The 16,319-nt window shown below is 47.7% G+C and overlaps 2 pseudogenes; both read right to left on the reverse strand.

Annotated features, from left to right (window-relative positions):
• Window positions 1-732: 732 nt before the first annotated feature.
• LOC136474752 (formin-like protein 16) lies at window positions 733-6,187 on the reverse strand (annotated as a pseudogene).
• A 2,537-nt stretch (window positions 6,188-8,724) lies between these two features.
• LOC136478875 (U2 spliceosomal RNA) lies at window positions 8,725-8,892 on the reverse strand (annotated as a pseudogene).
• Between the last annotated feature and the right edge of the window lie 7,427 nt (window positions 8,893-16,319).

Raw genomic sequence — 16,319 nt, forward strand, 5'->3', positions numbered from 1 at the left:
GTTGTCACAATGAAATCCAAGAGCAGTTCATACCCCACTGGCTAAACATGCTTTTCAAGAAGGTCAACAACTACAGTGATTGATTCAAGGAATCAGAATTCAGAATGATGAAAAAGACAAATTGCATCACGTCTGAGGTTCATAGGATTGTTCATCCAAAAAATTCTCACTGCCAATTCCAGAATTTCCAACCACCTGACCCAATCAAAAGGATATGGAAATCAAAGCGCAGCAACAAGCTCTAGGTTTTCTCATGGCTTCTTCTAGATGCCTGAACACCAGAAATATACTCAGAATCAGAACTGCAGTGTCAATGGATATGACTATTAAGTGGGTACTGTGCCACACAAATATGGAAGAAACAGTGCTGCATCTCTTCTTTGGATGTCAATTCAGTAAAGCCTGTTGGCATTGAGTTGGTCTCACCTGGATCATGCCTCTACCTTTTTTCAGCAGTGATGACGCAAGCAGGAAAAAAAATTACAGTTACCTTTCTTCATTCATGGTGATTTTTTTATAATAGTAGCCTGGAAAATTTGGAAGCAACGGAATGGAGTCAATTTTTTTAAAAGAGACCCAACATATCTTCTGGCATGGCTGGGATCTCTTTCCTAATTGTCTCTCTATGTCCAGGTCTTCTCTCCCTTTTGTTAACTTTTTAGCTTTTGTATTTGTACAATGCCCTTACATTTTCTTTATATAGCTACCGACAGTAGGGGTTTTCCCCTCAAAACAAAGATATCATTTCCAAGCAATTGAGATCTTCACATCAAAATTTTTTACAAATTTCTGTAGAATTCTATTGGGTGCTCTCGATATGGATCTTGATTGAAGAAATGGACAAAAGAACGTATGTAAAAATTGCTTTATGTACAGTTTGCAGCTATCCTATACCTCTACAACAACCAATTCAAAACAATGCAAACAATCATTTACAGCCACCCGTTCAATCTATTCCTCGTCACTACTTGAATCAGAATCTGCACTATCCTTCATGAAGTGCGCTGGTAGGTTTGGAAATCTTGGCATGACCCTCTTCCTTTTGCTATCTGCCTCTTCTGGTGGTTTCTGAGCTGGTGCTGCTTGACCATCGGTCGCTGACGCTTGTCGCTGCTGTTGTGGCCGCAACCGCCACCGTGGGGGCAGCAGCTGTGTTTGGCTGCGATGACAACGGTACTGGTTTCTTCTGCTGCACTTTCCTCTTGATGTCCACACATGCCTGATCAACCATACCCAGGAAGTCCCTCACTACGATGAACAGCTGAAGGGGATGTGCGTTCCGTTCCTTGGTGGCACCGGCATGGTAGTACTCTGTTGTCTTCTGGACCAGCTCAAGTACTCTTTCCTGCTCCCTTCTTAGTGCCTTCAGCTCCTGTTCTGCAGCCTTCTCAAATCCTCGCAACCCCCTCGCAAATCCATCATCGCTGCAGGTCTCCAAGAGCCTCTTGATCTCATTGAGTCGGCTGTCTAGAATGGCACACTCGCTGACAACTGCATCGTAGTCGACCAGTGCGGCTCTCTTCACGTTGGCAAACTCTGTGCTGAGACCACCAACAATTGGTAGCCCCAAGTTCATGTATTCGTTCTGCCTTTCCTCCCGTGATGGCCCCTGGCTTGCAAAGCCTGCTGCTGAACTGCCTCCCTCGTGGCCAGACCTTGCGAGACTGCCTGAGCGGCGGATGCTGTGGTTACGATTGATGGCAAGCCGCTTTCCCTCAGAGCGAACAACCTCCTCAACGACGAAGTGCAGCAATGTGGTGCTCCCATCAGTGCTCTTCACGTCAGAGAGCTTGCGGAGCGCTGTAAGGTTGAAGGCCTGCGCGTTGCCACGTGCTGTTCCGGCATTCATCCTGTTTCCTGCCTTGAGCACGGCCTCGAGCAGCTTGAAGAACAGGCCCTTTGTCCTCAGCTCCTGGCTTGCCAATTCCAATGTCCGAAGCGAGTGCTTGAGCTGCGCAACCTCAGCACCATAGTTCACCTTGAAAAGCAGTGCATTGACGCGCGCAATCGGATTGGGCACGTCAAGGAGGAGGCGGAGGAGGAAGGCCTCCGTAGGGGCAAGCCTGTCGGGGTTCCCAGAGAACTTCAAGATGGTGGACTCTTCTTCTTTAGAGATGTTGAGCCGCGAAAGCTTCTCCAGGACCTCAGTGCTGAGTTCTGTGTGCCCATCCCGGAGGGTGTCGATTATTTCATCCCGCCCCACCGTGAGGGACTTCAGGATGATAGAAATATTGTGCGACTTGCGCGGCTCGAGCAGGAATATTTGCTCTGGCGTGTTTGAGTGCCCGAGGGCCGACGATCCGGCGGATTCCTTGGAGTCTGCCGATTTCGGCTTGCGGTTTGCTGCTGCGGTGCCGAATAGAGCCTCGATGATGCCTTCGTCCAAGCTGGAAAGACACCAGAATTGACACAGTAAGGAACTTGAGATGATATTCCATCTATCACAAATAAGTGTTGGGAAAAACATGTGTTTTCTGAGCACTATGTAATACTATTAAATTCATGTCAAATTGCTCGTATCAAAATGTTAACGACCTGAAGTTCATAGTTCAGGTGGGAGCACCATGCAAATCAATCAGACACTGCGTGTTTTGTGAAACCTTAGACTAATTTTAATCAGCAGCATTGAGCTCTAGGAGTATTTCTATAGAGTAGAGAGAAATCACGCAGGTTCACTAGAGTTGGCATGAAAAAGGATCCCCCCAGAATATGCAAAGACATAGGTAAACAGTAAATTTTGGAGAAAACTTTTCGCTAGGCATTTTGTCATCTCCTACGGCGCACAAAAAGGCACCACAGCACTTGGATTTGGGCATCCGATCGAAGATGCTGCGACGTCAGTCCACCGAAAAAGCGACAGCCATGGTTTGTCGATACCACCGAGGAACGTGCTCCTGCCAAAATGCTAACGAAAAGTTTTCTCCAAAATTTACTGTTTACCTCTGTCTTTGCATATTCCGGGGGATTCTTTTTCATGCCAAAATGCCTTGAGGACAGCTACAGTATTGCTAACCAAGCTGTTCAACCATATTTTTCGATCGAACAAGATGACTGACAAGTAGAGGAGAAGTATATTGGTACCGATCTACAAAATAAAGGAGATATTTAAAGTTGTACTAATTACCGAGAAATTAAGTTGATGAGCCATACTATGAAGCTATGGGAGAGAGTTATCGAGCATCGCTTGAGAGCAATAATGCGGGTCTTTATGAACCAATTTGGTTTCATACCCGGAAGGTCAACCATGGAAGTCATTTTCTTAATAAGACAAGTTATGGAGCGTTATAGGAAGAAGAAGGACTTACACATGGTTTTTATTGACTTGGAGAAGGCTTATGATAAAATACCAAGAAATGTTATGTGGTGGACTTTGAACAAACATAAAGTCCCAACGAAGTACGTCGGGCTCATTAAGAACATGTACAACAATGTTGTGACTAGTGTTCGAACAAGTGATGGAGACACGGATGACTTCCCGATTAGGATAGGACTACATCAAGGGTCAGCTTTGAGCCCTTATCTGTTTGCCTTAGTGATGGATGACGTCACAAGGGACATACAAGGGGGCATCCCTTGTGTATGCTTTTTGCAAACGATGTAGTGCTAGTTGATGAAAGCCGGACAGGAGTGAATCAAAAATTGGAGTTATGACGAGAGACTTTGGAGTCCAAAGGTTTTAAACTCGGTAGAACTAAAACTGAGTATATGAGATGTGACTTCGGCACTACTACTCGGGAGGAGAAAGATATTAGTTTGGAAGGTCAAGTAGTGCCTAAGAAGGATATCTTTCGATATTTTGGATCAATGCTACAGAGAGACGGGGATATTGATGAAGATGTTAGCCATAGAATCAAAGCAAGGGTGGATGAAGTGGTGCCAAGCATCTGGTGTCCTATATGATAAAAAGATACCACAGAAGCTAAAAGGCAAGTTTTATATGACGGCGATTAGACCTGCTACTGTTGTATGGTGCAGAATGTTGGCCTATGAAAAGACGACATGTTCAACAGATAAGTGTCGCGGAAAATGCGTATGTTGAGTTGGATTTGCGGTCATACAAGAAGACATCGAGTTCGAAACGATGATATACGTGATAGATTAGGGGTAGCACCAATGGAAGAAAAGCTTGTCCAACACCAGGTTGAGATGGTTTGGACATGTCCAACGAAGACCTCCAGAGGCACCGGTGCGTAGTAGAATCCTAAGCCAGGATAGTAACGTGAAGAGAGACAGAGAAAGACCAAAGTTGACTTAGGTAGAGGCAATAAAAGAAGACTTGAAATGAATGGAATGTACCCAAAGACTTAGCCTTAGATAGGAGTGCTTGAAAAATAACTATTCATGTGTCTGAACCTTAATTGCTTCTATTGAGTTTCAACTCTAGCCTACCCAACTTGTTTGGGAGTTAAAGGCTTTGTTGTTGTTGTCGTCGTCTTTTTCATGCCAACTCTAGTGAACCTGCGTGATTTCTCTCTACTCGTCTTTTTCATGCCAACTCTAGTGAACCTGCGTGATTTCTCTCTACTCTATAGAAATACTCCTAGAGCTCAATGCTGCTGATTAAAATTAGTCTAAGGTTTCACAAAACACGCAGTGTCTGATTGATTTGCATGGTGCTCCCACCTGAACTCTGAACTTCAGGTCCTGAATGGTACTTGGTACTCCACTACTCCATCCGTCCCTAGTTCCTACTGATCCTAGTGACATTGTTGTCCTAGCGTGCTCATGAAGCGCCTAGAATGAAATTCTTGCACCTATCTCGATCGTATAGTGGCTGTACTACGGTAAACAACAATGGAAATGAGAAGCGGTGTTAAATTCAGGGGGACTTACTTGAATGAACCGCCGGTGATATTGTCCCACACCATGGAGTGGTCAGTGGACTGCACATTGACCTTGTCCCAATGCAGCGGCTTCAGCTTCGCCTGCTGCTCGCCGGCCCCGGATGGCATGCCCGGCGCTGTTGGCGGCCTAGAAGAGGACGCCGATGCCCCACCCTTTGGAGGTGGCGGAGGCGGCCCTCCTTTCTTTCCTCCTGGTGGCGGAGGCGGCCCTCCTTTCTTTCCTCCTGGTGGCGGAGGCGGCGGAGGGGATGGGCCTTTGGGCGGTGGCGGTGGCGGTGGAGGCGGGCCACCTCTGGGAGGTGGCGGCGGATGTGGGCCCTTGTTCGGTGGTGGCGGCGGTGGCGGCGATGCGGCTGCTGGTTTTGGAGGTGGCGGTGTAGGCGACGCGACAGAGGCAGCGACCATGGGTGGCGCAGGTGGCGGGCTTGCTCTCCCAGGCGGCGGCGGCAGCCCAGGCGATGCGCTTGGCGAGGCGGCAGGTGCAGGCCGCGGAGGCGGGCGGGGCACGGAGCTGACAGCGACTGCCGGGGTCGGCGGCGGAGGAGGACGCGCGGACACGGAGAAGGACGAGCTGGAGCCGGAGTTGGGCGGGTGCAGCGAGTCGTCGAACACGGCGGACGCGGAGTCCAGGGAGCCCACCGGGATGAGCGGCTCCTGATCTATCTTGTTCCTCCTGGACCGTCGCGGCGGGGACGGCGGCGATGACGACTGCTGGGGCTCCGGCCACATCTCCGCGCGCCAGTGCTGCTGCTGTTGCTGCCGGGGCGGAGGCGGCTGCGGGGGGCGCCTGCTCCCCGTAGGCTTCCTCCCTCTGCCGCCGCCTTCGCCGTCCTTTTCGAACTCCCTCCAGTATATCGCGTCGAGACCGTTCTCGTCCACCATGCCGAAGCCGCCCCGCCCCCGCGCCCGCCTCGCGGGGGCCGCCTCGGCTCCCTCTCCGGCAGCTTCCCGGCGAAGGCGCCCTCCAGCGGCTGGTTAGGATAACCATTCCCTGCCCCCAGGCCGTCGTCAGCTCCTTCTTCCTCCCGTGGCGGATGAAGAGGAAGAAGGCGAGGCCCGAGACCGCGAAGCTGCTGAGCGCCGTGCTCACCACCGCCACCGCGATGTCGCTGCGCTTCACGGACGATGACGAGGGCGGCGGCGGCGGGGCGGTGACGGGTGACGGGGACGGGGGTACGATCGCCGGCGGCGGGGTGGCGAAGGCCGGCGTGCGGGTGGAGGGGAACGTCGTCTGGATGTTCCGCTGCGGCTGCGCGGCCGCAAGTGGGGAGAGGGCCACGGCGACGGCGAGGAGGAGGAGAAGGGGGAGGAGCGGGCGCGGACGCGGCGCCATTGGCGTGATGACGTGGGGTGGGGTGGGGTGGGGGAGGTGGAATGGAAATTTGACGGGGGGCGGGATGCGGGACGAGGTGGGCGTGATTGTTGGGTTTGTTTGGTTGTGTTGGGGTTGGGCTGTTGGTTTGGGTTGTGTTGCGTGTGGTGGTGTGTTGACTTGGCCGGCCTGCGGGCTTTTTTGCGTTTGTTTAGGGTGTGTTTAGTTTCGAAAATTTTTGGTTTTCGGCTACTGTAGCACTTTCGTTTGTATTTGGTAAAAAATGTTTAATTATGGACTATTTAGGCTTAAAAGATTCGTCTCACGATTTCTTGGTCAACCGTGTAATTAGTTTTTTTTTTCATCTACATTTAGTACTCCATGCATGTGCCGCAAGATTTGATGTGACAGGAAATCTTGAAAAATTTTGAGTTTTGGGGTGGATCTAAACGGGGCCTTACTCGGTCCGGCCGAGCCGGGACGACACGACGGCCGAGAAGACGCGTCGTGTGTGGTGCCGTGCCTGTGGAACGCAGGAGGGAGGGCGGGGATGACCGTGACCCGGCGCCGAGGCGGAAACCGCGCCGCCGCTTGCGGTTCGTCCGGTCGCCCCTCTGGGACGCGGTGTTGAAACGGCGAGGGTCCCATCTCCCATGGACCCAGGCGTCGGTTTCAGGTGGAGCGGAGGGGTCAATAGTAGGGGCACGTAATTTCGGGACGATCCATCCGGATGTGGAAGTCGCGGCTCGCGGAGCGTCGCAATCGAGTGTAAATCTGGCAAGTCGCCGGGTGAAACCGTGAAAGCTCCGATTTACAGCGACCGCAAAGGTTGCTGGGATTTGTTTTTAGGTCAAGACCAACTGATTGCGCGTTCGCCCAACGGCACCTTTTGTGTTTGTTTGATGAGTGCTAGCTGCAGCAATTCCATTCCCTGCTGATTGTTGAAAACTGAACTGACTAGTCACTAGTGGATTTGGCTGGGCCGCACATGGCCGGTGGACGGCAGGGCGGGAGTTCCAAGCCCGCGTTGTTGGATTCGGCTGCCAGCTCCAATGACCTGGTGCCTGGTGGTGGTAGATCGCCGGCTAAGCCATTGCTCAGTTCGCGAAAAGTTTTCTCAAAAAGTGCTACAGTACCCGTTATATCGAATCTTGCGGTACGTGCATGAAGCATTAGATGTAGACGAAAATAAAAACTAATTACACAGTTTGGTTGGAAATTGCGAGACGAACGTTTTGAGCCTAATTAGTCCATGATTGAACATTAATTATCAAATAAAAACGAAAGTGCTACAGTAGCCAAATTTTCAACTTTTCGCGAACTAAACAAGGGAGTACACAATGAGTCCAAACTCGAAAGCCCACAGTGAGTGCTGGTGCTAGGCTGGCGCTGTTCTACTCCGTTTTACACGGCCTGTTCGGCTGACCGAAAAAATGATGCTGATTTATTTGTGGAAAAAATAATATTATTTTACTGCAACGGTACATCTCGTAAGTTCGAGGACGCGTAGCAAGAGGCTGTACTACGCTGATAACTCGCGTGTCCGTCATTCGGATCTGCGTCTGCCCTCGCTTTCGGTGACGCGGCGAGTTGTTCGTGTGGTAGGCACAGGCGCACTGCCCAGTGCGCACAAGGCTTCGTGGCAATTCATCGTGCATCCCTAGAGTTGGTGTAGATGTGGTGACGCGAGCAAAAAGACTGCTTCTTCTGCTGCGTCATAATAATAGACAATTAGACACAAATTAAAAGACCGTTTCTTCGATGACTCCTACCCTCGTCAGGGGGGAAAATGGTACTAGTACCTCCGTCTCCCATGACTAGTTCGTTGGCTCCCTTGACAATTGTTTAGGTGGTCGATGATTGATGATTTGTTTCGTCAGGGCCTGTTTGCTGAGCCGCAGTTACGGCTTGGAAAACTAAGTCTTGCACGCATGGAAAACTAAGTCTGCACTTTCTTCTAAAATAGTTTTAACTCTATTTTTTTAAACGCAATATAGATGCAGAAGCCCCTCCCCCTGCCCTGGCCACCCACACACAATCACTTCTACAAATACATGTATACACATCCTATCCTATAAACACTTATAACTGATAAGTCAATGTTGACAAAGTTTTCATAGAATATTCACTACTTGTAGATGTGACCCGTACCACACAAAGAAAACCATTTTTAAGTTACAGAATATAACTAGAAAAATACAAGCACCTATGCTGCTAAGTCAAGAACTTTGATCAAATCATGAGTAACCTAACCAACCGATTGCAGCATTAACTCTAGTTTTCTTGCGTTTCTTCATGCTAACAGTTAGCTTTCACCAAAATTATTTTTACATCCACACAAGTCGTGGGTGTTACCACTAACTACTCCCTTCGTCACCTGTGGAGGTAATTTGTGGTTCGGCTGATCTGCTTCGATTGCAAGAAAATTGTTTGTTAAACCAATACGTACTAAAGTAAATAATTCAGTCTCAGTTTCAAAATTTTGACGGAGTAAAAGACAGAAAAATTCTTAGTCCAGCAAATTTTTTGCGCTGACCAACGAAACAAACGTTTACAATTTAGGTTTGGTTGGTGCGCGCCAGGCCCTGCCATCAGTGCAACGGCTGGGCGACGCTCAAGGGACCCTGACAATTGCTTCCCCATAAAAAATAAATTTAATATCAAAATGAACACATTGCCACATATTAGATATTAAACTAATACCCTTGATCTTAGCCAAAAGGTCGAGAAAGGTATAAGTGGAGACGGAGCCCTGCGCCTTGTTTTGTAGCTCGTTCGACCGCCTCACCCGCCTTAAGCTAGCGAGGTGGTACTATCTGCCGGGAACCAGAAAGGGGCGGGGCTGTGGAGCGCAGCGCCGTGGCTCAGCCGTTCGGGCGCTCTGGCGGCCCATTAGGAGGTGGTTGCAGCCCACGCTGCTCGGACAGCCCAGCAGGTCGCCTTGTGCACTAGGGGAGGAGGCTGGCTGAGTCCGCTCCGAAGAGAACTAACCTCGCTGACATGTGGGGCGTTGATCGAGCAGGTGCACACATTGATTTTCCCTCATCTGCTCTCTCAGTCAGTTGCAACGAGAGGATAATCACCAACCGAGGAAGCGACGGTCCTAACGATGGTTCCTAAGCTCGAGTTTCTTGACTGGCTTGTAAAACTTTATATTATATATAGGTTTATTACATCAGCATCTCAGCATTTTCCAAGCTAGTTGAGCCTTATTGCTATAGGCATGCATCTCAGTATTTCCCAGTCTAGTTAAGCATTATTGCTTTAGGCACCGATTTGTTTCCGCTTATAATTGTATGCATTCTCAGTTGTTAATAAGTAACTCTTATGAATCTAAATAGGTCTAGCTAATTGTTCGCTATGTCAAGTAATAGCTATCATACTAGTTGGATAAAATTAGCTAATATTACCTGTGCACTATTAGCTAGCTAGCTATTAGAAGCTAATGGATCCAGACAGGGTCTTAATTTTTAATATGAAACAGATATGAGGTTGTCTAGAGAAGACGTATATTTAATCCTAGTTTAACTATTTTGTGCCATTTTCCATAGTATATTCGTAGACCCTATTTGGATCTATTAACCGCTAATGTTAGCTATGAGATATTGGCTAGCTGACTATTAGCTATTATTAGTTGATCTTTATCCAACTAGTGAGATAGTTGTTAGTTTGATATTGGCTAACAATTAGCTAGACCTGTTTAAATCAAAATAAGATAATTATTAGAAGCTAACTATTAGCTCTATAGATCAAACAGGACTTGTGCTTGTGTCTATCAGTCGTCGTTACAACCAACTACACAAGTATCCAAAACATTTGCTAGTGAGTATCCACCAAGCGGCGACTCCAAACTATGTTTACTACTTCAATTGAATCAGTCAAGCTTTCGTTGTATTTTCAGACTGCTATTCCTTTTTACGTAAAAGAAATACTAAGTTTCATATTCCGTTGTTAGTATCACGATTAGATCAGATCCATTAACCGCTAATGTTAGCTATGAGATATTGGCTAGCTGACTATTAGCTATTATTAGTTGATCTTTATCCAACTAGTGAGATAGTTGTTAGTTTGATATTGGCTAACAATTAGCTAGACTATTAGCTGGACCTATTTAAATCAAAATAAGATAATTATTAGAAGCTAACTATTAGCTCTATGGATCAAACATGACTTGTGCTTGTGTCTATCAGTCGTCGTTACAACCAACTACACAAGTATCCAAATCATTTGCTAGTGAGTGTCCACCAAGCGGCGACTCCAAACTATGTTTACTACTTCAATTGAATCAGTCAAGCTTTCGTTGTATTTTCAGACTGCCATTCCTTTTTACGTAAAAGAAATACTAAGTTTCATATTCCGTTGTTAGTATCACGATTAGATCGGATCTATTAACCGCTAATGTTAGCTATGAGATATTGGCTAGCTGACTATTAGCTATTATTAGTTGATCTTTATCCGACTAGTGAGATAGTTGTTAGTTTGATATTGGCTAACAATTAGCTAGACTATTAGCTGGACCAGTTTAAATCAAAATAAGATAATTATTAGAAGTTAACTATCAGCTCTATGGATCAAACATGACTTGTGCTTGTGTCTATCAGTCGTCGTTACAACCAACTACACAAGTGTAACACCCAAAAATTTCAGTCTTTTGAAATAAGAAAATTTGATTTAATTATGTTATTATGTGTGCATTCAAATATAGGAAATTAATAATTTTTGAGAAATTAAAATCAAATATAAGGTTAGAAACCTTTTTATGCATACATGCTGCTGCACTTTCATCTTTGTAATGATTGGTTTTGATCAAATTTGAATTTGGATACAAAACCAATTTGAAAATGGTTTGCTAAAACTTTGGAAAATAACAAGAAAAAGGCTTCTTCATTTCTCTCCCCTCTCTTCCTCATTCGGCCCGCAGGCCATTTCTCCGCTGGCCCAGCTCCCCTTTTCTCCCTCCGTGCCAGCCCGCTAGCCTAGCTCGGCATCCCCCCTTGCGCACCGCGCCAACCTAGCAAGGCGCCGACCCACTCGGGCGAGCTGGTAACCGCCGCCGCGCCCTCCTTCCCTCTCTGCGCTGACAGCTTGGGCCCGCTTGCCAGCGCCGTCGCCAACCTTCCGTGCGTCCCACGCCCGCGTCCGGTCCAAGCGCAACCGCCACCACTCTACGCCCACGTCCGCGTCATGGGAGCGCCCTTCCCCCCGCGCCCGGCCTCTACAAATGCGAGCCGAGCCTTCCCCGCTCCCCCTGCTGCTTCCCTGCTCCCTTTTTGCACTTGCTCGAGCCGAGGAAGCCACAATCGCCGTGTCGGAGAAGCACCGAAGTTCGTCGTCCGCCCCTCCGCGTGGCCCGCCGTCCCCGAGCCTCCTCCATCTTCATTTTCATCCGTGGTGAGCTCCGTTGTCTTCCCCTCCATCATCCCGTGCTTTCAATTTCTTGTTTCACGGTCTCTAGGGTCCTATCCGCGAGCGTCGTTGACCTACCGGCCGCCGGCCATGGCCACCACCGCCACGGCCGCACCCTCCGGCCGTGCTCTAGGCCTGGGCGAGTTCGCCTGTCCCCTCACTCTCTCCCGGTGCTCTCGGTTCATCGAACCGTGGCCTCCGCGCGCGCCGATGACCTCTATGCTGCCGGCCATGGCTGCACCGCCGCCGGAGTTACTGTTCCCGGCCGGCTCCTTCTCTCTCCCCCCCCCCCCCGATCTAATCTGATCCACCCATTTTTTATCCAACGGTTCACTTAAGCCGGTACCCCTTCGCGTGGTGATCTTGTTAAAGAACCCCTGGGTTATTCCAAAATCCCGCCCACAGTCCATAGCGTATACCAGGTTTACGCTTTCTCTTTCTGAAAGCGCAGATCTCCTTTATTAGTTTCAAAATACGTTTTCCTTATTTATAGTTTTGCCATCCATCTTCGAAACCCCATAACTTTTATGTTTTAACTCCGTTTTGATCTGTTCAAATTGCGTTAGTTTCGTAATTTCATAATCTACGTGTTAGTGCCCCTGTTAATCATGTTTGGAACTTTTAAATTTCATGCTTAGATTTAATTAAATATATTGCTATAGGAAATCCCGTTTAAATCATAACTTTCGCGTTTTAGCTCCGTTTTTCGTGAACTTCATGTTGCCGTGATCGTAGCGAGACGTAGATTCTTTTCATAAACATTTTAATTGTTTTCTATACTATTGGTGTACTGTTCTAACTATAGTATTGTTTGCTTTGCATGAATGTTCCTGGAATGTTGTATGTTGCTGTGTTGGTCGTGTTCAGACGGTGAGGAGAACGTTGGTGACCAGGAGTACTTTGACGACCAGCAGAATCAGCAGGAGTTTGCTAACCAAGGCAAGTATAGCATGGGATCTACCTTGATACCTATTCACCATTTATTAATTATTCATTTGCATGTGTCTAATTTTGATACCCGTAAGGACATCCTAGTGATTGATTATCCTGTTCCTTGTTATCCTATGGGTTATATGCATATGGGTAGTTTGCTAGCGCTCAATATAACTATACATGAGCTACATAATGAACAATGATTCTATGGAAAGAAAAGGTAAAAGTTGCTTTTAAACAACTGAATTATAGGGCGAAGGAGCAAATGCCTTTTGATCATGATGCTCCCGGCCCTCCATAAGGACTTATCTGTCAGCAAAAGCTAGGACTGACAGTGCAACCATGAGAGTCACATGGCTCTAACTTTAGCTCAGTAATATGACCTTTTCTAGCTTGTTAGAGGTTACCTTTATGGCGCAAAAGGGGCTTGCCACATTGGGTATAGGGTTGCCTCTGTTCCTATGTGTATAGCCACGATGGATATGTGCCATAGAAAAGGGGGGTTCCTACATCTGCCTGCCAAGGAAACTTAGTGGCCCTAACTTGTTAGAGAAACCTATGAAATGGCTTTATAGTGTACCCTGCCCGCTCACCTTGGCAGTGATATGGGAGTAATTAACTCGGGCATATGGGAATCATGACTCGCGGTGAATGTGCACCACCTCTGTAGAGGGTTATAAACTATTATAACAGCCGTGCTCACGGTCACGAGTGGCCCGGAAAACTCACAGAATAATTGGTTACTTGTTGTTGTTCATTTATGATGTTATACGATGATAATATGGTCTAAATGATTCAGATATCTGATTATATGGGTTTAAATGGGAGCTTAAGCATAACTTGATAATAAAATCTTGACTTACTAAAAGTGCTATCTGCAGTAAACCAGTGGCATCCTTTTTGAGCTACATAACCCCATGTTATCTTGTTAAGTACGGGAAGTACTTATGTTTGTTTATTTTTTTATATTTAGATAAAAATGCCGGATGGGTAACAGATGACAACGTGTATGAGGAGTTTCCTGAGGACTTTTAGGCTTGTGGTCAACCAGTTGACCGTCCCTGTGATGAAGTTCCATGAGAGAGTTATCTTTTTATCTTCCGCTATGTTGTGTAAGACTATGTGATGTTATTAATCGTGATGTAAGATACACCGTGATGATACTTTTTATAATTTATCAACTTGTGTGTGTGACTGATCCTTGGGCACACATGAGTTTAGTGCATTCAATTTTATCCTTAAAATTAGGTATGACAAATTGGTATCAGAGCCATGTTGCCTATAGAACACAAGTCTAGTTAGAGATGGTCGATTTAGTATCTTTGCTCCACTAGTTTCTTGCTTACTGTCTCATTCTTATTATTTTATTAAAATATTTATGCTATTCATACCTTACTCTATTATATAAAAGGGGCTCTTGCATTTGTACCTTTGTTTTGTATCAAAATTGTGATTTTGCCCCTATTTTTTTGACTTTGTGAATTTACCCCTACTGTGCCATTCACGAAGCACCAGTTTGCCTCTGCTCCGTCATCCACCCCTAACGGTGTTAAACTTTGTACAAAAGACATGAATGTCCATGCGATTTTGCCCCTTGTTTTTATGCCTAATTGTGATTTTGCCCCTGTCTGGCCGAGGCTCGGTTGCGCGCTGTTGCGGACGTACACTCCCGTGCCCAGAAGAACCAGAGGTGGGGGAGAAGAAACAAAGGTGGGTGCCCCGAGCCACGCTGAGAAGAGACCCGCCGGGAGCCGCAGACAGCACATGCAATGTATTAACCCACACAGTGATATAGTCTTCGCGTAATAATAAATATGACTTTTTTTCTCTCACACTTATCCCTTCCTCTCTCATCTCGTTCTCTACTTCTCTCTGGCGAGCCAGCAGAGCGAGCACGCCCGCGCACAGTCCCAGCGCGGCTAGCAGAGCGAGCACGCACGCACAGCAGCAGCGCCTCTGGCCAGCACGCGCAGTACACCTGGGCCATATCGCGGCGTGTCTAGCGTGGCCTGGGCGTATCGACGCAGCGAGCGAGCGCACTAGCGTCCAGCAAGCGAGCGCGCGGTGGCTGGCTAGCGCGGCCAGCAGAGCGAGCACGCACACGCAGCGGCGGCGTCTCCGGTGAGCACGCGTAGCATAGCCTAGGCGTATCGCGGCGAGTCCTGAGCGTATCACAGCGGCGAGCGAGCGCGCGGTGCGGACGAGCCCTCGTGGCGGCCGGCGAGCGCGCGGCGCGAGCGAGCCCTCATGGTAGCCAGCGAGCGCGGCTGTGGCCGGTGAGCGCACGGCGCGGGCGAGCCCTCGCGGCCTCCGGTGAGCGCACGGTGCGGGCGAGCCCTCACAGCTGTGCCCCGGCCCGCTCCGCGTCCACATCGCCAGGCGCCCCGACAGCCGCGGCCAAGCACCGCCGCCACCCGCCCTAATGCCGAGACACCCGCCCCCACGTCTCAGGCCGCTCTGTGCCCACATCGCCCCGATGCAAGGTTGCCGGAGCGCCATGACCGGCGGGCGAGGTCGCGAGGGCCACCGTCGCGCCGATGCGGGGTTGCCGGAGCACCATGACCGGCGGGCGAGGTCGCTGAGGGCCGCCGTCGCACGGGCGTGGGGTTGCCGAAGCGCCATGGCCGGCGAGCACAGGGGCGCACGGCCACGACGCTGCTCGGCCGCCGGTCTTCTGTCCACACAGAGCTTTTGTGTCAGTCGCGAGCAGATAGCAACGAAGAGAACGAGCGGATAAGAATGAAGAGGGGGCATTTCAGTCATTTCGCATCTGATTTTTTGTGTTTTTTTAAATCGTTTAATCAACCTCTAAATAACGGACATCCAAACCAGGGGCAAACGGCTCCTTCGTTTCAAAATAACAGGGGTAAAATCACAAAGTTGAAAAAATAGGGGTAAAATCACAATTGAACCTCTAGACAGGGGTAAAAGTTGATTGGCATGGTATACATCCTTGCTAAGGACATGATTAGTGCATCTAGACATATTTCACATTTGAATAGGCTCATTCATGAAAATCAAATGAATTTGATGCTTGTATGGTACCACTATTGCTTGTATGGTTGAAATGATCTAGTGGTAGCATATGACATGTTTGTGGGCTTGTAAACCTAGTGTTTGATTTAGAAAATGAGCTATAAGTGTTTAACTCAACATGGTACAAGATAACCCTTAATTGGAGGTGTGAAGAAGCTTGTCCTTGGATCAAACCGAGTTAAATATCTTTTGTAAGTAATCTAGATTGAATCAAATTGGGAAAATGATCCTCATTTCATATGATTTCACCCCAACCTATCTATAATTTGAGGTCACCTTTGTGCCAATTGTTGACATTGATAATCCTACCCTATCTATACTTTAAGCCTTTGTGGTTATTGATGACAAAGAGGAAGAAATAGTGTACAAAGATAGTGAAAAGACAACAAAGAAACAAAGGAAGGGGATCAATTAAAATTTTGAGCATACAAATAGGTGGAGCAAGCTCATGAACTTGTATGGTGAATTTGAATGTGCATTACATATGTTTGCTTGCATGGAGCATACAAATAGGGGGAGCAAGCTCATGAACTTGTATGGTGAATTTGAATGTGCATTACATATGTTTGCTTGCATGGCATAAATTTTTAATTTCAATATCCATGCTTGTGTAGTGTATGCTAGTTGTAGGTTTGAATGTTGAAATGAAAAACTAGCATGTATAGGCTAAAGTAACTAGACCCATGTTCATTCTATGGAAACTAGACCCTTATTTGTAATAATTGATCTCATGGGGTATTCTAGTTTTTGTGTATGTCTAGTTACTAATGGTGCTAAGAATGGTATAT

This window comes from Miscanthus floridulus, chromosome 8 (genome assembly GCF_019320115.1).
Source record: "Miscanthus floridulus cultivar M001 chromosome 8, ASM1932011v1, whole genome shotgun sequence".
Lineage (NCBI taxonomy): Eukaryota > Viridiplantae > Streptophyta > Magnoliopsida > Poales > Poaceae > Miscanthus > Miscanthus floridulus.